This window comes from Schistocerca piceifrons, chromosome 2 (genome assembly GCF_021461385.2).
Source record: "Schistocerca piceifrons isolate TAMUIC-IGC-003096 chromosome 2, iqSchPice1.1, whole genome shotgun sequence".
NCBI classification, from domain to species: domain Eukaryota; kingdom Metazoa; phylum Arthropoda; class Insecta; order Orthoptera; family Acrididae; genus Schistocerca; species Schistocerca piceifrons.
The window spans coordinates 265,379,031-265,405,178 of NC_060139.1; positions in this window are offsets into that span (position 1 = coordinate 265,379,031).

Genomic DNA, 26,148 nt, shown 5'->3' on the forward strand with positions numbered 1-26,148 from the left:
CGGAAAGAACGAACACCTATATCTTTCCGTATGGGCTCTGATTTCCCTTATTTTATCATCTGAGCTATGTCCCATGAAACTTTATAACTTTGCAGGTACAATCGGTAGCATCTTTGGACACTGCCTGCGAATGTGTTAGGATTAATAGTAAAGAAGCAATTAATTTAAGCATCTTGCCTGATGTGGAAGTTTTACTGTATGAACAGCGAGAGTATAGCGCAAAAATTTTTCTTTTCATCGTTTTGTGGGGGACGGGGGGAGGTATCAACGAGAAAAAGTTTCGAGAAGTTTTGAAATTATGTGTAAAGTTTGTCGCGAATTGGTCTCATTCTCAAATACTGAATGAATTAATACGGGTGTTTGGGGGCGTCACATTACGCTTCTTTTTCAACCACACTCCCACCCCTTTGAGAGAGGGGTGGTTTTTTTCGCAACATTATTTCTCTCCAGATAGTAGGTACATTCGTACCAAGCCTGGTTGAAATTCGCTCCAGTAGTTTAGAAGGATATGCTACTGGCCATTAAAATTGCTACACGAAGAAGAAATGCAGGTGATAGACGGGTATCCATTGGAAAAATATATTATACTATAGCTGATATGTGATTACATTGTCACGCAGTTTGGGTGCATGGATCCTGAGAAATCAGTACCCAGAACAACCCCCTCTGGCCGTAATAACGGCCTTGATACGTCTGGGAATTGAGTCAAACAGAGCTTGGATGGCGTGTACAGGTACAGCTGCCCATACAGCTTCAACACGATACCACAGTTCATCAAGAGTAGTGACTAGCATATTGTGACGAGCCAGTTGCTCGGCCACCATTGACCAGATGTTTTCAGTTGGTGAGAGATCTGGAGAATGTGCTGGCCAGGGCAGCAGTCGAACATTTTCTGTATCCAGAAAGGCCCGTACAGGACCTGCAACATGCGGTCGTGTATTATCCTGCTGAAATATAGGGTTTCGCAGGGATCGAATGAAGGGTAGAGCCGCGGGTCGTAACACATCTGAAATGTAACATCCACTGTTCAAAGTGCCGTCAAGGCGAACAAGAGGTGACCCAGACGTGTAACCAATGGCACCCCATACCATCATGCCGGGTGATACGCCAGTATGGCGATGACGAATACACGCTTCCAATCTGCGTTTACCGCGATGTCGCCAAACACGTATGTGACCATCATGATGCTGTAGACAGAACCTGGATTCATCCGAAAAAATGTCGTTTTGCCATTCGTGCACCCAGGTTCGTCGTTGAGTACATCATCGCAGGCGCTCCTGTCTGTGATGCAGCGTCAAGAGTAACCGCAGCCATGGTCTCCGAGCTGATAGCCCATGTTGCTGCAAACGTCGTCGAACTGTTCGTGCAGATGGTTGTTGCAAACGTCCCCATCTGTTGACTCAGGGATCGAGACGTGGCTGCACGATCCGTTACAGCCATGCGGATAAGATGCCTGTCATCTCGACTGCTAGTGATACGAGGCCGTTGGGATCCAGCACGGCGTTCCGTGTTACCCTCCTGAACCCACCGATTCCATATTCTGCTAACAGTCATTGGATCTCGACCAACGCGAGTAGCAATGCCGCGATACGATAAACCGCAATCGCTATAGGCTACAATCCGACTTTTATCAAAGTCGGAAACGTGATGGAACGCATTTCTCCTACTTACACGAGGCATCACAACAACGTTTCATCAGGCAACGCCGGTCAACTGCTGTTTGTGTATGAGAAATCAGCTGGAAACTTTCCTCATGTCAGCACGTTGTAGGTATCGCCACAGGCGCCAATCTTGTGTGAATGCTCTGAAAAGCTAATCATTTGCATATCACAGCATCTTCTTCCTGTCGGTTAAATTTCACGTCTGTAGTACGTCATCCTAGTGGTGTAGCAATTTTAATGGCCAGTAGTGTAACTTCGAGCGCACACAAGGGGGGTATTGTACCCAGCTTTGCTGAGGGAGCTGATATGAGATTGGTTGGACGCTTTTATGTTTCGAAGAAAGTGTTTTGACTGTGGAGTTTGTCCGGTCATGTGATGTAAAAACTCCTGTGGAGGTGCCTCTAGTGGTGGTAATCGAATTTTTCCATTCATGCAACAGAATCCTGGTGTTTCTCTATTAAACTGTTCGCTTTACAGAATTGGCAGATGTAGCCCATTCATCCAATTACGACGTGTTTGTGTTTGTCATATTCTTTCGTCGGGTCGTAGTGCAATGCATTATCTGTTAGATCGTACTGTTTACTTGTCCTCGTCCGCGCTTCTCGTAGAGTGATACTTTCCGGCTGGCTTCAGTTCTCAGTCTTTTATTATAAGATTGTGTCGCAATTCTTTATTATTCAATCCGTTCATTTCTTTGTTCTTTGGTTTCTCTGCTTCTCACGGAGCTCGTTCTAGTTAGTTGGAAACTTAAACGTGCTTCGCGATCTTCGTCTGTTTCGCTTTTTCGCTGTTTTTGTTTTCGTCGTTTTGCTTCAGAGCTGGCAAGATCTCCTTCTCTTTTGTGTTTGGGAATTGTCTAAAATATAAGCCAAGTCAACTTTTTATTAACAAATACACTAAGTACACTTTACGCACTTTTCACGCTTTATTTTCGATCATATCCAGTCGCTGTATCATTCTCACTACTCACACTTCACTGTTTGTTTTGATTCACTCACTGAACTACTCTTTCGGTTCCTCCCTTCGTCACCGATAAGATGATGAGAGACTTATGTTCGAACTCACGACAAGTCTTGCTTTATATACCCCCACCAGTGGCGAATTCCAGAACATATCAAAAAGGCTTCGAATGGTCCACAATGTTCCAGAACATTCCACAACATTCGAGAGTGATCTGCAGTGTTCCAATATGATCTGGGATGTTCCGGGATGTTCCCGAACATTCTGGAATCTTCCCGAATGTTCCAGACTATTCCTAAACATTACAGAGCATCCCGGATCGATGTGGAACATTCTCGAATGTTGTGCAATGCTGTCGAAAGTTCTGGAATGTTCTCGAATACTCTCGAATTTTCTAGAAATATCTAGAGGAGGAAACTTTCCAGCCCTTGTATCTTCAAAAGCACGTCCTTCAGGTAAAAATGGGAACATTCTTCATGGATGGGGGATAGACGGTTACCACACCGTATCGTACCGGGACTAGTTTCTGAGTTTTAGCGGCGCGCACATAGTTTTATAATATGTATTGATTACTTTTCAGTGTACATATAAATGACATAGTAACTAGGGTCATAAGTTCCATCAGCCTTTTCGCGGATGATACTGTTGTCGGAACGCTAGGAAATTGTAGCGAAATGCAGACCTGCATAGGATCGACGCTTGGTGCTGAGAAGTGGCAGTTGACCCTCAACACAAAAAAATGTGACGTATTGCCCATAAGTAGGCAGGAAGACATATTATTGTATGGTTACATGACTGCAGAGCATTCACTGGAAGCAGTTGCATCCGTAAATAGCTAGGAGTATGCGTATGGAGCGATCTGAAGTGGAACGACCGCATAAAACTAATCGCGAGTAAGGCAGATGCGAGACAGACTAACTGGAAGATTCCTCAAGAAACGCAGTCCATCAACAAAGGAAGTAGCTCACAAAACACTCTTTCGCGCAATAGCCGAATGTTGCTCTTAAGTCTGGGATTCCAAAACGGATAGGACCGATATAGAAAATAGAGGATATCCAAATAAGAGCAGCGCTTTTTGTTACAGTTTTATTTATTCAGAGCTATAGCGCCACGGATATGGTTCGTGAATTCCAGTGGCAGACGCTACAAGAGAGGCGTTCTCCATCACGTTATAGTCTACTGTCAAACTTCCGAAAGCGTACATTCCTAGAAAGTCAACTAATGTTCCTCCTATGTTTATCTCGTGAAAAAACCATGACGTTATTATTAGATACATTGGAGCCTATACGGAGGCTCACTATATGCGACTGGAACAGGGACAGGTGGAAATGGCAGTGGTACACAAAATATCCTCCGCTGCACACCTGAAGGAGGCTTGCGGGGTGCAGACGTAGATGGAGACGTAGAATGATAGATGAAGAGATTAGAGTAGGTTAGATACACTGTTCTGCGCACAGCTATACTGATAAGATGTTCCAGATGGTGAAACATGTCACAAAAGCAAAAAATAAATAAAAAAAACTAATAAGTGTTTAGAAAAGATCTGAGATACCGGAGAGATTCTTTCCAGAGGTCCTACATGACATGGTCTTTAACGATGTAAGAAAACGCAAAACTTTAACACAAAAATCTTCGTTAACATGTTACTTAAAAAAGCTTAATACTAACATTAAAAATTAATATACTAAAGTACTTGGGTAATAACTAGACTCTTCTAAGAACTGTCAGAACGAAAACGATTTACAAGGCTTAATTATATAGATAGAACACATAGTACTACTGCACTGAAGCCGCGCCAATGCCAGTCATTACATCACGTTAATGTTATGCATTGTACATCAGTAACACGGGTATCATTTGGTAGTGCTGACAAATTCATCAGGGGAGCAAAAGGACGTGGCCACAAATAAATCTTGTGGGATCCTTCTAAACTGTACTTCACTAGTAGCTGAATTTGTTGTGGTTGCTGGCAAGCTGTTAAATACGTTTGTTCCTGGATGTCTTTCTGGGCCAAAGAGTGAGTTCGAGTACTTATGAAAATTGTTCTTATTATTGATTTATAGAACTGAACTGTTCGTTTGAAAGACTAGTTAATGACATATTTCATTGCGAAATAATTGCGTGATATAGACAGTACAACAAATTCTTCGAAGAGGATTCTGCTAAGACGTTCTAGAATTTACAATTGGTATTACTCTCTTTTGGACCAATAATCTTAAGCTTGGCTTGTTGAGTTACCTGAAGCAATGGTACCATATGCCGTTATGGAATGAAAGTATGTGAAATAGGGCGACTTTTCTATTTTCTTGTCACCTATGTCTGACATTGAAACAAAGATTTGTTTAGGCATTGCAGCACTTCTGTCGTTCGTTATTCTCATCTCATTTTATGATAGAGTGTAGGTCCCAAGAATTTAACGCCGTTAACGGTTGAAATCTGTTTCTTCTCATGTTTCAGGCGTAATTTTGATGGGGAACTCTTAACGGTTCTGAATCGCATGCACTGAGATGAATTTGGTACAAACCATCTAATGTTTCGAGAAAATGTGTTAACAGTTGTTCCTAAAACTGTACGTGAAACGCCACTTATCGTAATATTTGTATCATTTGCAAACAAAACAAAAGTCCGATCTGGTTATGTTACTGTGAATAGGTCCTTAACATATAAAAGAACTACAAAATTCCATAAATTAATACCTTATGCAACCCACAGTAATGAATAATAGCTTAGCGATTTTCTCTTCATAACTTTTGTTTTGTTTCAGATATGACTTGAACACGTTCCTGCAGTTTCCTTCGATACTGTAAAATTCTAAATTACTTAGCCAGCCGCTGTGACCGAGCGGTTGTAGGTGCTTCAGTCCGGACCCGCGCTGCTGCCACGGTCGCAGGTTCGAATCCTGCCTCGGGCATGGATGTATGTGAAGTCCTTAGTGTAGTTAGGTTTAAGTAGTTCTAAGTTCTAGGGGACTGATGACCTCAGATGTTGTCCCATAGTTCTTAGAGCCATTTGAACCATTTATATTATTAAAACGGCGTTCTGATCAACGGTGGCTATAATGAAGTCAATTTTTTTTTTTTGTCATCAGTCTACTGACTGGTTTGATGCGGCCCGCCACGAATTCCGTTCCTGTGCTAACCTCTTCATCTCAGAGTAGCACTTGCAACCTACGTCCTCAATTATTTGCTTGACGTATTCCAATCTCTGTCTTCCTCTACAGTTTTTGCCCTCTACAGCTCCCTCTAGTGCCATGGAAGTCATTCCCTCATGTCTTAGCAGATGTCCTATCATCCTGTCCCTTCTCCTTATCAGTGTTTTCCACATATTCCTTTCCTCTCCGATTCTGCATAGAACCTCCTCATTCCTTACCTTATCAGTCCACCTAATTTTCAACGTTCGTCTATAGCACCACATCTCAAATGCTTCGACTCTCTTCTGTTCCGGTTTTCCCACAGTCCATGTTTCACTACCATACAATGCTGTACTCCAGACGTACATCCTCAGAAATTTATTCCTCAAATTAAGGCCGGTATTTGATATTAGTAGACTTCTCTTGGCCAGGAATGCCTTTTTTGCCATAGCGAGTCTGCTTTTGATGTCCTCCTTGCTCCTGCCTAGGTAGCAGAATTCCTTAACTTCATTGACTTCGTGACCATCAATCCTGATGTTAAGTTTCTCGCTGTTCTCATTTCTACTACTTCTCATTACCTTCGTCTTTCTCCGATTTACTCTCAAACCATACTGTGTACTCATTAGACTGTTCATTCCGTTCAGCAGATCATTTAATTCTTCTTCACTTTCACTCAGGATAGCAATGTCATCAGCGAATCGTATCATTGATAGCCTTTCACCTTGTATTTTAATTCCACCCCTGAACCTTTCTTTTATTTCCATCATTGCTTCCTCGATGTACAGATTGAAGAGTAGGGGCGAAAGGCTACAGCCTTGTCTTACACCCTTCTTAATACGAGCACTTCGTTCTTGATCGTCCACTCTTATTATTCCCTCTTGGTTGTTGTACATATTGTATATGACCCGTCTTTCCCTATAGCTTACCCCTACTTTTTTCAGAATCTCGAACAGCTTGCACCATTTTATATTGTCGAACGCTTTTTCCAGGTCGACAAATCCTATGAAAGTGTCTTGATTTTTCTTTAGCCTTGCTTCCATTATTAGCCGTAACGTCAGAATTGCCTCTCTCGTCCCTTTACTTTTCCTAAAGCCAAACTGATCGTCACCTAGCGCATACTCAATTTTCTTTTCCATTCTTCTGTATATTATTCTTGTAAGCAGCTTCGATGCATGAGCTGTTAAGCTGATTGTGCGATAATTCTCGCACTTGTCAGCTCTTGCCGTCTTCGGAATTGTGTGGATGATGCTTTTCCGAATGTCAGATGGTATGTCGCCAGACTCATATATTCTACACACCAACGTGAATAGTCGTTTTGTTGCCACTTCCCCCAATGATTTTAGAAATTCTGATGGAATGTTGTCTATCCCTTCTGCCTTATTTGACCGTAAGTCCTCCAAAGCTCTTTTAAATTCCGATTCTAATATTGGATCCCCTATCTCTTCTAAATCGACTCCTGTTTCTTCTTCTGTCACATCAGACAAATCTTCACCCTCGTAGAGGCTTTCAATGTATTCTTTCCACCTATCTGCTCTCTCCTCTGCATTTAACAGTGGAATTCCCGTTGCACTCTTAATGTTACCACCGTTGCTTTTAATGTCACCAAAGGTTGTTTTGACTTTCCTGTATGCTGAGTCTGTCCTTCCGACAATCGTATCTTTTTCGATGTCTTCACATTTTTCCTGCAGCCATTTCGTCTTAGCTTCCCTGCACTTCCTATTTATTTCATTCCTGATTTCATTCCTGATTTTCCCGGAACATGTTTGTACTTCCTCCTTTCATCAACCAACTGAAGTATTTCTTCTGTTACCCATGGTTTCTTCGCAGCTACCTTCTTTGTACCTATGTTTTCCGTCCCAACTTCTGTGATGGCCCTTTTTAGAGATGTCCATTCCTCTTCAACTGTACTGCCTACTGCGCTATTCCTTATTGCTATATCTATAGCGTTAGAGAACTTCAAACGTATCTCGTCATTCCTTAGTACTTCCGTATCCCACTTCTTTGCGTATTGATTCTTCCTGACTAATGTCTTGAACTTCAGCCTACTCTTCATCACTACTGTATTGTGATCTGAGTCTATATCTGCTCCTGGGTACGCCTTAGAATCCAGTATCTGATTTCGGAATCTCTGTCTGACCATGATGTAATCTAATTGAAATCTTCCCGTATCTCCCGGCCTTTTCCAAGTATACCTCCTCCTCTTGTTATTCTTGAACAGGGCATTCGCTGTTACTAACTAAAACTTGTTACAGAACTCAATTAGTCTTTCTCCTCTTTCATTTCTTGTCCCAAGCCCATATTCTCCTGTAACCTTTTCTTCTGCTCCTTCCCCTACAACTGCATGCCAGTCGCCCATGACTATTAGATTTTCGTCCCCCTTTACATACTGCATTACCCTTTCAATATCCTCATACATTTTCTCTATCTGTTCATCTTCAGCTTGTGACGTCGGCACGTATACCTGAACTATCGTTGTCGGTGTTGGTCTGCTGTCGATTCTGATTAGAACAACCCGGTCACTGAACTGTTCACAGTAACACACCCTCTGCCCTACCTTCCTATTCATAACGAATCCTACACCTGTTATACCATTTTCTGCTGCTGTTGATATTACCCGATACTCATCTGACCAGAAATCCTTGTCTTCCTTCCACTTCACTTCACTGACCCCTACCATAGCTAGATTGAGCCTCTGCATTTCCGTTTTCAGATTTTCTAGTTTCCCTACCACGTTCAAGCTTCTGACATTCCACGCCCCGACTCGTAGAACGTTATCCTTTCGTAGATTACTCAATCTTTTTCTCATGGTAACCTCCCCCTTGGCAGTCCCCTCCCGGAGATCCGAATGGGGGACTATTCCGGAATCTTTTGCCAATGGAGAGATCATCATGACACTTCTTCAATTACAGGCCACATGTCCTGTGGAAACACGTTACGTGTCTTTAATGCAGTGGTTTCCATTGCCTTCTGCATCCTCATGTCGTTGATCATTGCTGATTCTTCCGCCTTTAAGGGCAATTTCCCACCCCTAGGACAAGAGAATGCCCTGAACCTCTATCCGCTCCTCCGCCCTCTTTGACGAGGCCGTTGGCAGAATGAGGCTGACTTCTTATGCCGGAAGTCTTCGGCCGCCAATGCTGATTATTTATCAGAATTTAGGCAGTCGCGGGCATCGAACCCGGGACCGAAGACGTTTTGATTATGAATCAAAGACGCTACCCCTAGACCACGGGTCCCTTATATGAAGTCAATAACCTCATGAAAACAACGGAAAGGCGAATAACTCTGTAACAATATTATCACGTAATTTACTCAGAGATTGCTGTCAACAGGCCTGGAAACACTTTGCCCGTGACACTATTCCCAACTGACAACCTTGGTCGCGGCGTGTAGAAATTTCAAGCTGTGAAGATATGAAATGAAAGGTTCATTGTTTTCTGTAGTTCTGTTTGACACTGCGAGCAAAAAAAGTTTCGCGACACACAATTTACACACCAGCAAGTGGCACGTATTTCCCTTTCAACTTTGTGTAGGACCTGGTACAGCTCTCTGTTCATCACCATAGCGAGCTGTTGTAGGAACATCCCCATCACATCAAGAGCGCCTGTGAACAACTGTATACAGAACACTGGATCAAATTTACAAAAATAAGGAAAATAGTTCAGTTTCCGAAGAGGCTTCTATTTGAATGTCATTAAACAGCATAAAATCTCGAGTGCTTCATTTCAGCATAAACGAAATCCTGTTTCTTATTATTTGACCCGGGCGAACCACCGTAATAAGAGCCTGATTAAAAACCCACTGGTAAAAACATCTACCTGCTGGTGTCTTCAGTCCGAAGACTGGTTTTAAGCAGCTCTCCAGATCATCTTATGCTGTTATTACTAATTCTTCGTACTAGATTCCTGAAGCTATCAACGTGTTCCACTAACTCATCAAAATTTTTCACTTTTATCTTCTTAGAGTGCCTCGTTCAATTCATTTTCTTAGTCTTTTTCACATTTATTATGTTCCTCGCAGCTGTTGTTCAGTTCTTTGAAGCATATTGGTAATTTTCTTTTCGTTTTCACTCACAATAGGATCATAGATTTAGTTCAAACGTTGTGCACCTTTAGTGGGCCACTTACACAACATAATGGGCAAGTAGTAAGGTGGACTACTCTGGCAATCCAGCGTCTATTGTGTGGCTTGTGTGTCTGTGCGTAACTGTCGGACGTTAGAGTTCGTGGTGGTCGGGGACTCGCCCGCACGATAGCTTAGCGTCTTCGGTCAGGGGGTTAGCTGGTCTGTCTAATAAAAAGAAAACGAGAAAATGAATCAACGACGAAGTTAAACTGGTCCCACGAGACGTCCTCCCCGAATAAGTGCAACGAACGATTACAAACAAAATGAGATCTACACAAAAAAAAAAAAAAACGGATAGCATTTGAGCTTCTTAAGACGAACGTGTAAGAGGCGACTTTTGGACTCCTGCTCGAACGTAATTGTTAACCAATTTTTTCGTCACTGTTCATTTGACTTAATGTATATATGACATGTGGGAGGTACTAAAATTAAAATAAACCCCGTGTATTTGTATGCAGTTTTAGTGAATTAAATGTTATTTGGATACCTACTATAATTATTAGAACAAACATATTTATAGTTGTCGACAACTAAACGAAGAAACTCATCCTGGTTTACGAGGGTCGTCCACAAAGTAAGTTCCTTAAAACAAACGTGTACAGATACAGAAAAAATATTTATTGTACTTTTCTACATAGCTTCCGAAATTTTGTGGGCACTTGTCATAGCGTGACACAACTCTTTGTATGCCTTCTTCATAGAAGGTTGCCGCTTGTGTATTCAACCATGTGGTAACATGTTCTTTCAGCTCGTCATCATCGTTGAAGTGTTGACCACCAAGGACAGATTTTAGGTGTAAGAAGAGATGAAAGTCGCTAGGAGCGAGGTCCGCGCTGTACGGAGGATGATCAAACGCGTCCCAGTGAAATTCCCGTAAGAGTTGTTTGGTCACATTCGACGTGTGAGGTCGGGCATTATAGTGAAAAAAAACACCACCTTTTGACAGTAATCCTCGGCGCTTGTTCTGTATTGCGAGGCGCAATTTCTTAACGGTCTCGCAGTAACCATGTGCGTTGATTGTTTTGCCTCGTGGTCAGAAATCAATCTGCAAAATGCCTTTAATGTCCCAAAAAACGGTGCACATGACTTTTCGAGGTGTCAAATTTGCTTAGGCTTAACCTTCGTTGGGGATGAAGTGTGTCTCCATTCCATTGATTGCCGTTTTGTTTCAGGGGTGTCGTACGAAACCCAAGTTTCATCCCCCGTGACTATCCGAGAAACAAAACCATCGCCTTCTTCATTGTAGCGTGTCAAAAACTGAAAAGCACTGCCCATCCGTTGTTTTTTGTGTTGCTCAGTAAGAATTTTGGGTACCCAAGGTGAGCAAAGTTTTCGAAATTTCAGTTTTTCAGTAACAAATTCGTGAATTAGTGATCGTGATATCTGCGAAACTTCCATAGCAAGGGCACAAAGTGTAAGCTTATGGTTGTGCTTAATCTTCTCTTCAATTGTGTGAACCAGTTCATCAGTAACCACAGACGGATGTCTACTTCGTTCTTCATCGATCATTTGATCACGTCCTTCATTGAACAGTCTGATCCCTCTTCTAACCATTGAATCACTCATAGCGTTTTGTCCGTAAACCTCGCAGATTTGCCGATGAATTTTCTTTGGTTTAACTTACTTTGCATTTAGAAAACGAATCACAGATCTGATTTCACACGCGACGGCATTTTCAATTACGGCTGACATTATAAAGAAGCACTACAAAGCACACGTTGGCAGCAGCGATCTGAAAATGGCGTACATGTCTTCTCCTTGAGTCAAGAATATCTGCAGCGCATGCTCGGAACTGCGATTGTAGCGCTTCCGCGGATAGAAATAAAAACGGAACTTACTTTGTGGTTCAAAAAATGGTTCAAATGGCTCTGAGCACTATGCGACTTAACTTCTGAGGTCATCAGTCGCCTAGAACTTAGAACTAATTAAACCTAACTAACCTAAGGACATCACACAAGTCCATGCCCGAGGCAGGATTCAAACCTGCGACCGTAGCGATCGCTCGGTTCCAGACTGTACCGCCCAGAACCGCACGGCCACTCCGGCCGGCCTTACTTTGTGGACGATCCTCGTATACAATGACATTTTTACCGATGACGCAAGTCTTCCAGCTTGCACAGTTAAAGTCATACTCCCAAAATGTACTCCGATTTGCCAACCATGCGAGTTCTTGCTTCCCGTGAAGGTGCTGTTAAAATCCATTCCACTGTACCACTGTACATCACCAATTGTCAGCATCTATATTTGCCGAAATGTCGCGTTACGCATTTTTTGCATTCAAACTATCGGAAGAAAGAGAAATTTTTCAAAATGTCAACGAAGTGTGATTTCCCTTAGTAACTCTGAACATTTCCTGTAAGTGCGGGAAACTGCATTCATTCGATGTAGTGGATGCCGTATCAATTTATGTTTTCCATGTCTGTGTGACAAATATCATCCCGCAACGTGTGATGTCGTGAGCACCTCAGACGATTAATTGTACATTATTACTCTTGTGGTCTGGCACATTGTGACTTACTGTATTACTGATTGTGAATAACGCCATTCGCATCATAATTCATCGAGGTCTGACTTGGGCTTTCCAAGCCTGTTCCTCGTCCTTGAAAATTTAATTAAAAATAGTAAACAGTCAAAAACAAGTGAAATTCACTACAACTTCATGTGGGATTTTTTTCATTGTATTACCTGTCCTATTATTATATGAGTTCAATAATGTGATCAGTGATGAAAAAAATATAGATTAGGTGTTAACAGGATTCGAACCACCGCCTCGTCTACGCCTTTCTTGTTCAGCGCAGACGCTAATCACTTGACCAGTTACACAACAGACTCGTAAAACTTCTCTTGCAATTTTCTCGGAATTGCCAGAGTGGCGCAACTTACCATTTGACGTTATGTTGTTTCAACGGCCTACTAAAGGTGTACAAAGTCTGCAGTAAATCCGTGATCCCAACGTCTTGGCCACCGCTTGTCAGTACTGCCATGTCATCAGCAAATCTTTTATTATACTTCCTGCTATTGTCTGAAAAAAAATCTGCACAACTTGCAGCGAAAACTTAGTACCCTGTTAATACAGCATCAGTGAGTCACAACTCGAATCATTCCGCACACACATATCTTCCGTGTAACAATTTGTAATAATATGAAGCGGAATGACAACTGCGTTCTACCGTAGGTAAAGTAGCCAGGAGACTTCGATTCATTAGTAGAATACTAGGGCAACGAAATCAGTTTCCAAGGAGACTGCCTACAAAACATCCATGTAACCCAGCCCAGAATACTACTCGTATGTGCGGGAACCGTGTCAGAAAGTACTAACAGGAGATACTGAACGTGTACAAAGAAGAGTAGCACCAGCAGTCACAAATTTGTTCGAGCCTTTGAAGTGCATCACAGAGATGCTGAAAGTCTGAACTCGTAGACGCTTGTAGATAAACACCAATTACTCTGTGAAAGACTACTTACAGAGTTTCAAGAACCAATACTAAATGAGAAATCTAGGATTGTTCTATGACCTCTTACGCTAGGCCCCCGCCGGGTCTGCGAGAACAGGAATGGACTAATTGCAGCGTACAGGGAGACGTTTGAAACAGTCGTCCTTCTCAAGTTGCATGCTTGAATGGAAAGAAATGGCTCTGAGCACTATGGGACTTAACTTCTGTCATCAGCAGTCCCCTATAACTTAGAACTACTTAAACTTAACTCACCTAAGGACATCACACACATCTATGCCCGAGGCAGGATTCGAACCTGCGACCGTAGCGGTCGCGCTTTTCCGGACTGTAGCGCCTAGAACCGCTCGGCCAACCCGGCCGGCTGAATGGAAAGGGAAGGGACAGTAGCAAGTGGTACGACAGTACAGCTCACGGCGTGCAGCAAAGTTCATATGTAGATGTAGTAATATTTAGTATTCTCTCTGCCTTCGGTTAATCTAGGTTGATGAATCAAAATTCAGTTCCACGAGTTTTTTGTAAGCGGAATGAATCTTCCACTCTTCAGCGGAGTGTGTGCTGATATAATACTTCCGGCTTGTCGGTCGATGAATTACGCTTCCTTACTGTTCTTGAAACGAAATAAATCTTAGTTTGACTTGTTTTTTTCCACAGAACTTAGTTAAAAATACAGGCCGCTGATCTACAATCCTATGATCTATGATCAGGATGTGTCGCTGTCACTCACTTTCAATAGGCGGCTAAGTAGTTGCGTTCGCAACGGAGTGAATTCGTAAGATTTCTAGAGAAATGCTGGAAGACATGCAGAGCATCGTCGCCGAGTGCAGAGACTGCCAGCTGACTCTCGTGTAGAGTGATTATCAATCACTAGAGATGGAAACAAAGGTAAAGTTTCTAGAAGTGGGCATCCAAGGGATCTGAAAAGAATCGGTAATGTAAAACTAATTGTAGGAAACGTAAACGTCTCATACATTCATTCAGACATTCACTGAAAGCACGGTACGGAAGTTAAATTGATCCATGAAGGAAATAGTTTACAAAAGACTCGTTGAATCGGTTCTTGAGTATTGTTCGTCCGACTGTAACCACTACCCCATAGGGTCAATAGACGAGACAGAGAGGATCCCAGGAAGAGCTACACGTTTCGTCACGGAATCGTTCAGCAAGGGCAAGAGCGTGGCCGAGAAGGTCAACAAATTACAGTCTCAGACGCCGCAAGAGAAGCTTTTCTGCATGAAGGGAAGGTTTACTCTTAAACTGTCAAGAATATATATATATATATATATATATATATATATATATATATATATATATATATAAGTCAAGCAACGTAAAAATCAATTATTTTCTGTTATTTTCTTCAAAAGTTCTGTGGTATTTTAAAAATGTATAATGCGTCCCCTGGCCTATTATTACATTTCTTTATATTCGATCGCGATTTTAGAAATTTTTCTATTCTCAACTAATAGCTCACCACGATGTGCGACAGTAAATATACCCCTCATATACTACGATGCACTTCGTAGAGAGCTCTTAAGTGGCAAAATAGCCGAAACTACGATGTCAGATAAAGAAATTTCATAACAGTTCAGGTGGATCTCTCCATTTTTAAACAGAAAATCCAGTTCATACGTAAAGTTACTAGTTGTACAACGTCCTCCCATCATAGCGGCCTTCCAGGTACCCATCGCCAAATGCGTAGTGTAGCTACACTTTTTTTCGCAGCCTAGTTTCGAACCCGAAACCCCGAAGTCGAGTGTCGCGATGTTAACGCTATTAAACGATCTCCTCCCTACTGGCAAAAGCGGCATCGAGCGTAATTGGTGACTGGATTGAGGAGTTATTGGTAGGACGGATGTAGCAAGTTATCTTGGATGGAGAGTCATTGACAGCCGGCCGCGGTGGTCTAGCGGTTCTGGCGCTGCAGTCCGAAACCGCGGGACTGCTACGGTCGCAGGTTCGAATCCTGCCTCGGGCATGGGTGTGTGTGATGTCCTTAGGTTAGTTGGGTTTAAGCAGTTCTAAGTTCTAGGGGACTTATGACCTAAGATGTTGAGTCCCATAGTGCTCAGAGCCATTTGAACCATTTTTAGAGTCATTGACAGAAGTAGAAGTAACTTCGGGTGTGCCCCTGGGAACAGTATTGGAGTCCTTGCTGTTCACATTGTATATTAGTGACCTTTCGGACAAAATAATAATCTCAGAGTTTTCGCAGACGATGCAGTTATCAATAATGAAGTACTGTCTGAAAGAAGCAGCGAGAATATTCAGCAGCTCTTGATAAGATTTCAAACTGATGCATGGATTGGCAACTTACTTTGTATGTTCAGGAATGTCAAATTGTGCTGTTCGCAAAACGAAAACGTGTAGTGTCCTATGACTATCGCAGCTGGAATCGATCAACTTTTATAAATATGTGAGTGCAACAAACTGTAGGAATATGAAATGCAACCTTCTTATAGGCTCAGTCGTACGTAAAGAAGGTGGCTCGCTAGAATTTATTTGTAGAATACGACGGAAATACGGTCTATAACGGAGACTTCATGCAAAATACTCGTGCCACTCATCCTAGGACATTTAGCAAGTGTGTGGGGAACCACATCAAACAGGACTAACTGGAGATTCTGAACGTATACAGAGAAGGGCGGTACGAATGGACACAGGGTTGTTTGGTCCGTCACAGAGGTGCTGAAGAAACAGAACTGGCGGACGCTTGAACATAGACGTAAACTATCACACGAAAACCTACTTGGAAAGTTCGTAGAACCGTCTTCAAAAGATGACTGCAGGAATATACTACAACCCCTTAAGTATCGCCCCTTCTTCCTGCGATCCAAACGTGAATAAACGGAGAAAGCCCTAATAACTGGTACAATGAGATGTACCCTCTGCCATGCTCTTCATGGCAGTTTGCAGAGTATAGACTGCAAAATACTGACGCGAATTCTTTACAGACCAATGGAAAACTGGTAGAAGCTGACCTCGGGGAAGATCAGTTTGGATTCCGTAGAAATGTTGGAACACGTGAGGCAATACTGACCTTACGACTTATCTTAGAAGAAAGATTAAGGAAAGGCAAACCTACGTTTCTAGCATTTGTAGACTTAGAGAAAGCTTTTGACAATGTTGATTGGAATACTCTCTTTCAAATTCTGAAGGTGACAGGGGTAAAATACAGGGAGAGAAAACCTATTTACAATTTGTACAGAAAGCAGATGGCAGTTATTAGAGTTGAGGGGTATGAAAAGGAAGCAGTGGTTGGGAAGGGAATGAGACAGGGTTGTAACCTCTCCCCGATGCTATTCAGTCTGTATATTGAGCAAGCAGTAAAGGAAACAAAAGAAAAGTTTGGAGTAGGTATTAAAATCCATGGAGAAGAAATAAAAACTTTGAGATTTGCCGATGACATTGTAATTCTGTCAGAGATAGCAAAGGACTTGGAAGAGCGGTTGAATGGATTGGACAGTGTCTTGAAAGGAGGGTATAAGATGAACATCAACAAAAGCAAAACGAGGATAATGGAATGTAGTCGAATTAAATCGGGTGATGCTGAGGGAATTAGATTAGGAAATGAGACACTTAAAGTAGTAAAGGAGTTTTGCTATTTGGGGAGCAAAATAACTGATGACGGTCGAAGTAGAGAGGATATAAAATGTAGACTGGCAATGGCAAGGAAAGCGTTTCTGAAGAAGAGAAACTTTTTAACATCGAGTATTGATTTAAGTGTCAGGAAGTCGTTTCTGAAAGTATTTGTATGGAGTGTAGCCAAGTATGGAAGTGAAACATGGACGATAAATAGTTTGGACAAGACGAGAATAGAAGCTTTCGAAATGTGGGGCTACAGAAGAATGCTAAAGATCAGATGGGTTGATTACATAACCAATGAGGAGGTATTGAATAGAATTGGGGAGAAGAGGAGTTTGTGGCACAGCTTGACTAGAAGAAGGGATCGGTTGGTAGGACATGTTCTGAGACATCGAGGGATCACCAATTTGGTACTGGAGGGCAGCGTGGAGGGTAAAAATAGTAGAGGGAAACCAAGAGATGAATACACTAAGCAGATTCAGAAGTTTGTAGGTTGCAGTAGGTACTGGGAGATGAAGAAGCTTGCACAGGATAGAGCAGCATGGAGAGCTGCATCAAACCAGTCTCAGGACTGAAGACCACAACAACAACAGACGTAGATGAAGTTGCAGCTAACCACTCCTTTTACACTGGCAGTACATAACGGTTTCCGAGCTACGTTTACCAAGTGGATAGCGATCAAGTCCCTCAGTCTTGGCGATTCTCGGAGACCCGGTCAGTAGGTCCGTGACACGACCAGAGCCAGCGCCCTCGCCGCCACGGCAGGCGGTGCTTCGCGCCGCGGCCGCTAGAGGACGCCGCCGTGACGTCACGCCGGCCCTCCAGGCCACGCAGCGGCGAGTGCGTCTGACAGCCGGCACCACTACTGCCAGTCCAGTCCGCGACTCGCTGGCGGCCCGCGCGCTCCGGAGAACTCCAGCTGCCATGTTGGTGCTGACGTCGACGCCGCGCGTAGTGTCCGGCGTCCGCAAGCAGCGCGCTGCCCCCGGAGGCGGGGGACGCCCGGAGCAGCCTCGCGCCGCCCCCGCCGCCTCCAACCTGCGTCTCGCCGGTGAGTGATTCTGTGCTCTGTTTGTAAACATATTCCCCCTGCCCCCCCCCCCCGTAATGGGGTCGCGACGCTGCACTGTGGTAAGCTGCTTCGATGAGTCTAGATGATAAATGATTTTCCTTAGGTGTAGAGCCAGAGTCATATTAAACGTTTTGAGAGATACATCCACCAGTAGAGTGTACATAATAGGTTCTATTCCACAATGTAGATTTGAATTCTTCATCATTATCAGGTGTTATGAACCAAACTACTTGTAAGATTTGAGTACGACCAGTCATTATAGGATTACTTACCTTCGCTTATATAAATCAATTTTGTCAAAAATAAGTGCGAGAACATTTGTGTAATAGAGCAATTTATTGGAAATTAGCATGACTTATTCATTTTATACGGTTGTGCAATAAAATAGATTACCAATTCACAGGTTTTAAACGTCGTTAATCTGTGTCTAAGCAGACACTGACATAAACGTAAGTGAAACGATCGACAGTTACGTCCCAGTTTGCACCATGTGATCTCTACTCAAGTTTAATGATTTTTTTTAAGTACTTGTAACACTTGATAATGGCCAAAGGCTACATTGTGGAATAAAACTTGTTGTACAGACAAATGACAGGTATACCTTTCAATAAAGTCACTTATCTAAGGCAGAGGTGCTCAATTTGAAGGTCTCAGAGTTTCGTGTTCGCTAGAGAATGTAATATTTATTGGGAGACTACTTTCGACCGAAAGGCTATTCTCAAGTCTAACTACACTTAAAACAGAGTACAGCTGTGGGTGTATGTTTAAAGGGTTCAAACATAAACATTTTACTACAGCGACGGAGTACGTGGACCGCATATCGTACATGTTTATGGCGTTTCCTAGGACGATATCTGCCACCATGAATAACTTTGAACATAAACAAAGGCATACGCAAAACAAGCAAATGCGTTAAGCGCCGTAACGGAGTACAACATTTATAACCAACATCACACGGTGTAAAACACGTTCTAGAAAGCTTTTATTACTCTGCTGAGTAGATATGTTGCTTTTCCCGTGAAATATTTTGTTTTAGTTTTTCTTTTAGATTAGATTCAATTTTAGTTTCATAGACCCAAGTAAGAGATGATTCTCGTGGGTACAGAAAAAGTCACTGTATAACATAAAAAACATAAAACATTTGATATAATACTCACTTCCCTGATCATTTGTCAGGACACTGTCACATTATATCAGTACATCAGAGTGAACTGGAATTGCCAATAGTTACACAATTAACGCACTTCAGAATGAAATGTGGCTATGTACGTCTAATAAATTTATCATACACAAAATACCTAATCTTGCCAGTTAGGACCAAGTTGCCGTCAAAACTGAAGTCCTGAATATGAGACCCCTTTTAATTATTAATAATAATAATAATAATAATAATAATAATAATAATAATAATAATATCTGCATAAGTGTGTGATATCCCCTTACAAGAATTGGATACAATGTTTCACCATGTGAATAACATGTATGTTTGTATGTATGTATTCCGATAATATAACTTTTTATAAAATTCTTGTGATATGGCTTCGCAGGCTCAATGAATTTTTGTAACTTTTTTGGAAGGGAGAGGGGGGCGGTTGAATTCCGTACTTCGTTCGGTAAAAACTGAACTCTTAATAGGAAAACTTTGTTATTCGCCAGTTTGACTATATCCGCCTGCGGGACTGTTAAGATCCCTCTCTCAGGAACGGGTAGACGTATAAGGCTGGCGTTTGTCCACGGTCCCTCAGTGGTGTAAAAATTTAAGCTTCTACGGCGGTAGAATCACAATATACTCGTACATACATTTATGTCGTATATTGTGGTCTCTTGCCATTATAGATATCCGTAAGTCAAAATTCGTTGAAATTTTCGATTTCCGGGATGGGTCAACTGTCCATACACATAATTAAGTTCGAACGGGACCTTCAATGTGAGAGTCCTGCTCCTACTTATCCGAGTTTTCTGTTAAGCTCCACAGCTTTTATAAACGACATTTTTATGTGTAACCGTCACAAAACTGCGTAAAATATCGTTTCGCAACTATTTTGATAACATCTCATCTGGCAGATTTAGTATTCTGAAATTTGAAAATATGCTATGTTTCTATTCTTTCTGAAAGTAACAATACCATGCTTATGTCATATGATCTAGCCCAGAGCACAACTATGTAAGTTTTTGTAACTTCCGCATATGCGATCAACTATTGCTCTGTTTTAAGCTTACGTCGAATTCAGATTTCGTACGACAAAATTACTTTGGTCGAGATCCGAAGACTGTTAGCAGAATACGGAATTGGTGGGTTCAGGAGGGTAATACGGAACGCCGTGCTGGATCCCAACGGCCTCGTGTCACTAGCAGTCGAGATGACAGGCACCTTATCCGCATGGTTGTAACCGATCGTACAGCCACGTCTCGATCCCTGAGTCAACACATGAAGACGTTTGCAAGACAACAACCATCTGCACGAACAGTTCGACGACGTTTGCAGCAGCATGGACTATCAGCTCGGAGACCATGGCTGCGGTTACCCTTGACGCTGCATCACAGACAGGAGCGCGTACGATGGTGTACTCAACGACGAACCTGGGTGCACAAATGGCAAAACGTCATTTTTTCTGATGAATCCAGGTTCTTTTTACAGCATCATGATGGTCGCATCCGTGTTTGGCGACATCGCGGTGGACGCAAATTGGAAGCGTGTATTCGTCATCGCCATACTGGCGTATCACCCGGCGTGATGGTATTTGGTGCCATTGGTTACACGTCTCGGTCACCTCTTGTTCTCATTGACGGCACTTAGAACAGTGTACGTTACATTTCAGATGTGTTACGACCCGTGGCTCTACCCTTCATTCGATCCCTGCGAAACCCTACATTTCAGCAGGATACTGCACGACCGCATGTTGCAGGTCCTGTACGGGCTTTTCTGGATACTGAAGATGTTCGACTGCTGCCCTGGCCAGCACATTCTCCAGATCTTTCTCCAATTGAAAACGTCTGGTCAATGGTGGCCGAGCAACTGGCTCGTCACAATACGCCAGTCACTACTCTTGATGAACTGTGGTATCGTCTTGAAGCTGCATGGGCAGCTGTACCTGTACACGCCTTCCAAGCCCTGTTTGAATCAATGCCCAGGCGTATCAAGGCCGTTATTATGGCCAGACGTGGTTGTGCTGGTTACTCATTTCTCAGGATCTATGCACCCAAATTGCGTGAAAATGTAATCATATGTCAGTTCTAGCATAATATATTTTTCCAATGAATACCCGTTTATCATCTCCTTTTCTTCTTAGTGTAGCAATTTTAATGGCCAGTAGTGTATGACTTTAATGTGCTATGGCAGTAGACGCCCGACGCGAGTGCCATTGCTAAGAGCACGACATCGCCTGCAGCGCGCCTCTTGGATTCGTGACCACGTAGGTAGGATTCCAGACGAATGGAAAACCGTGGCCTTGCCAGATGAGTCCAGATTTCAGTTGGTAAGAGCTGATGGGTAGGGTTCGAGCGTGGCGCGCACGCCCCACGGAGCCATGACCCAAGTTATAACAAGGCAGTGCTGAAGCTCGAGGTGGCTCATATTGGTATGGGCTGTGTGTACATGGAATGGAGTGGGTACTCTGATCCAACTTAACCGATCATTGGCTGGAAATGGTCATGTTCGTGTAGCTGGAGACCATTTGTAGTCATTCATGGAGGTCATGTTCCCAAACAACGATGTCACGTCACCTTGCCACCATTGGTGGCGATGGGTTTGAAGAACATTGTGTACAATTCGAGCGAATGATTTGGCCACCCAGATCACCCGATATCAGTCCCATTGGATATTTATGAGACATAATCTAGAGGTGTCAATTCGTGCACAAAATACTGCATCCATAATATGTCCACAGTTACGGCTCAGTATTTCTGCCGGGGGCTTCGAACGACTCTTTGAGTTCATTCCACATAGTGCACTAAGCCACGCGAAAGGAGGTCCCACATGACCTCAGGAGGTATCCTATGATTTTTGTAGCCTCAGTGTACTAACGTATTCGCCACACGTTTTGCGAACTGTGTTCACATACAACGTAAATATAAGTGCAAAAGTGTATCATTATACGGCATTTAGTTCATGACACACTTGCTTCCGGTACTAAAATGGTGATCACTTTCTGTCTCTGAATACGTCCTACCAATCGATCCCTACTTCTAATGATGTTGGGCCACAAATTCCTTTGCTCACCAATTCTGTTGAGTACTTAATTAGTTAAAAGATCTACCCATCTTCAGCATTCTTTCCTAGCACCACGTTTCAAATGCTTCTGTTCTCTTCCTTATTATACTGTTTATCGTACATGTTTCGCTTCCATATTTGGCTGCACTCGATACAAATGCTTTCAGAAAAGACTACCTGACAGTTAAATCTATACTCGATGTTAACAAATTTCTCTTCTTCAGAAGTGCTTTTCTTGCCGTTACCAGTCCACATTTTGTATCCTCTCCGTTTCGACAGCCATCAGTTATTTTGCTGCCCAAATAGCAAAACTCATTTACTATTTTGTGTCCCGCTATCTGATCTAATTCACTCAGCATCACCTGATTTAATTCGACCACATTCCATTATCCCCTTTTTGCTTCGGTTGATGGTCATCTTATATCCTCATTTCAAGACAATGTCCATTCCGTTCAACTGCTCTTCCAAGTTCCATGCTGTCTGACAGAATTACAATGTTGCCGCAAACCTCAGTCTTTTCTTCCAATTTTTTCTTTTGTTTCCTTTACTGCTTGCTCAAGATACAGATTGAATAACGTCGGGGATAGGCTATAACCCTTTCTCACTCCCCCCTCAACCACTGCTTTCTTTTCGTGCACCTCGACTCTTATAACTGCCACCTGGTTTCTGTAAAAATTGTAATTAGCCTTTCGCTCCCTGTATTTTACCCCTGCTATCGTCAGAATTCCTCCCCCCATGAACCATGGACCTTGCCGTTGGTGGGAAGGCTTGCGTGCCTCGGCGATACAGGTAGCCGTACCGTAGGTGCAACCACAACGGAGGGGTATCTGTTGAGAGGCCAGACAAACGTGTGGTTTCTGAAGAGGGGCAGCAGCCTTTTCAGTAGTTGCAGGGGCAACAGTCTGGATGATTGACTGATCTGGCCTTGTAACACTAACCAAAATGGCCTGGCTGTTGTGGTACTGCGAACGGCTGAAAGCAAGGGGAAACTACAGCCGTAATTTTTCCCGAGGGCATGCAGCTTTACTGTATGATTAAATGATGATGGCGTCCTCTTGGGTAAAATATTCCGGAGGTAAAATAGTCCCAAATTCGGATCTCCGGGCGGGGACTACTCAAGAGGACGTCGTTATCAGGAGAAAGATAACTGGAGTTCTACGGATCGGAGCGTGGAATGTCAGATCCCTTAATAAGGCACGTAGGTTAGAAAATTTAAAAAGGGAAATGGATAGGTTAAAGTTAGATATAGTGGGAATTAGTGAAGTTCGGTGGCAGGACGAACAAGACTTCTGGTCAGGTGAATACAGGGTTATAAATACAAAATCAAATAGGGGTAATGCAGGAGTAGGTTTAATAATGAATAAAAAAATAGGTGTACGGGTAAGCTACTACAAACAGCATAGTGAATGCATTATTGTAGCCAAGATTGACACGAAGCCTACGCCTACTACAGTAGTACAAGTTCATATGCCAACGAGCTCTGCAGATGACGAAGAAATTGATGAAATGTATGATGAGATAAAAGAAATTATTCAGGTAGTGAAGGGAGACGAAAATTTAATAGTCATGGGTGACTGGAATTCGTCAGTAGGAAAAGGAAGAGAAGGAAACATAGTAGGTGAATATGGATTGGGGCTAAGAAATGAAAGAGGAAGCCGCCTGGTAGAATTTTGCGCAGAGCATAACTTAATCATAGCTAACATTTGGTTCAGGAATCATGAAAGAAGGTTGTATACATGGAAGAACCCTGGAGATACTAAAAGGTATCAGATAGATTATATAATGGTAAGACAGAGATTTAGGAACCAGGTTTTAAATTGTAAGACATTTCCAGGGGCAGATGTGGACTCTGAACACAATCTATTAGTTATGAACTGTAGATTAAAACTGAAGAAACTGCAAAAAGGTGGTAATTAAAGGAGATGGGACCTGGATAAACTGAAAGAACCAGAGATTGTACAGAGTTTCAGGGAGATCATAAGGGAACAATTGACAGGAATGGGGGAAAGAAATACAGTAGAAGAAGAATGGGTAGCTTTGAGGGATGAAATAGTGAAGGCAGCAGAGGATCAAGTAGGTAAAAAGACGAGGGCTAGTAGAAACCCTTGGGTAACAGAAGAAATATTGAATTTAATTGATGAAAGGAGAAAATATAAAAATGCAGTAAATGAAGCAGGCAAAAAGGAATACAAACGTCTCAAAAATGATATCGACAGGAAGTGCAAAATGGCTAAGCGGGGATGGCTAGAGGACAAATGTAAGGATGTAGAGGCTTATCTCACTAGGGGTAAGATAGATACTGCCTATAGGAAAATTAAAGAGACCTTTGGAGAAAGGAGAACCACTTGCATGAATATCAAGAGCTCAGATGGAAACCCAGTTCTAAGCAAGGAAGGGAAAGCAGGAAGGTGGAAGGAGTATGTAGAGGGCCTATATAAGGGCAATGTACTTGAGGATAATATTATGGAAATGGAAGAGGATGTAGATGAAGATGAAATGGGAGATATGATATTGCGTGAAGAGTTTGACAGAGCTCTGAAAGACCTGAGTCGAAACAAGGCCCTGGGAGTAGACAACATTCCATTGGAACTACTGACAGCCTTGGGAGAGCCAGTCCTGACAAAACTGTACCATCTGGTGAGGAAGATGTATGAGACAGGCGAAATACCCTCAGACTTCAAGAACAACATAATAATCCCAATCCCAAAGAAAGCAGGTGCTGACAGATGTGAAAATTACCGAACTATCAGTTTAATAAGTCACAGCTGCAAAATACTAACGCGAATTCTTTACAGACCAATGGAAAAACTGATAGAAGCCGACCTCGGGGAAGATCAGTTTGGATTCCGTAGAAATGTTGGAACACGTGAGGCAATACTGACCCTACGACTTATCTTAGAAGAAAGATTAAGGAAAGGCAAGTTCTAGCATTTGTAGACTTAGAGAAAGCTTTTGACAATGTTGATTGGAATACTCTCTTTCAATTTCTGAAGGTGGCAGGGGTAAAATACAGAGATCGAAAGGCTATTTACAATTTGTACAGAAACCAGATGGCAGTTATAAGAGCTGAGGGGTATGAAAGGCAAGCAGTGGTTGGGAAGGGAGTGAGACATGGTTGTATTCTATCCCCGATGTTATTCAATCTGTATATTGAGCAAGCAATAAAAGAAACAAAAGAAAAGTTCGGAGTAGGTATTAAAATCCATGGAGAAGAAATAATAATCTTGAGGTTTGCCGATGACATTGTAATTATGTCAGAGACTGCAAAGGACTTGGAAGAGCAGTTGAATGGAATGGACAGTGTCTTGAAAGGAGGATATAAGATGAACATCAACAAAAGCAAAACGAGGATAATGGAATGTAGTCTAATTAAGTCGGGTGATGCTGAGGGAATTAGATTAGGAAATGAGGCACTTAAAGTAGTAAAGGAGTTTTGCTATTTGGGGAGCAAAATAACTGATGATGGTCGAAGTAGAGAGGATATAAAATGTGGACTGGCAATGGCAAGGAAAGCGTTTCTTAAGAAGAGAAATTTGTTAACATCGAGTATAGATTTAAGTGTCAGGAAGTCGTTTCTGAAAGTATTTGTATGGAGTGTAGCCATGTATGGAAGTGAAACGTGGACGATAAATAGCTTAGACAAGAAGACAATAGAAGCTTTCGAAATGTGGGGCTACAGAAGAATGCTGAAGGTTAAATCGGTTGATCACAAACTAATGAGGAGGTATTGAATAGAATTGGGGAAAAGAGGAGCTTGTGGCACAACTTGACTAGAAGAAGGGATCGGTTGGTAGGACATGTTCTGAGACATCGAGGGATCACCAATTTAGTACTGGAGGGCAGCATGGAGGGTAAAAATCGTAGAGGGAGACAAAGAGATGAATACACTAAGCAGATTCAGAAGGATGTAGGTTGCAGTAGGTACTGGGAGATGAAGAAGCTTGCACAGGATA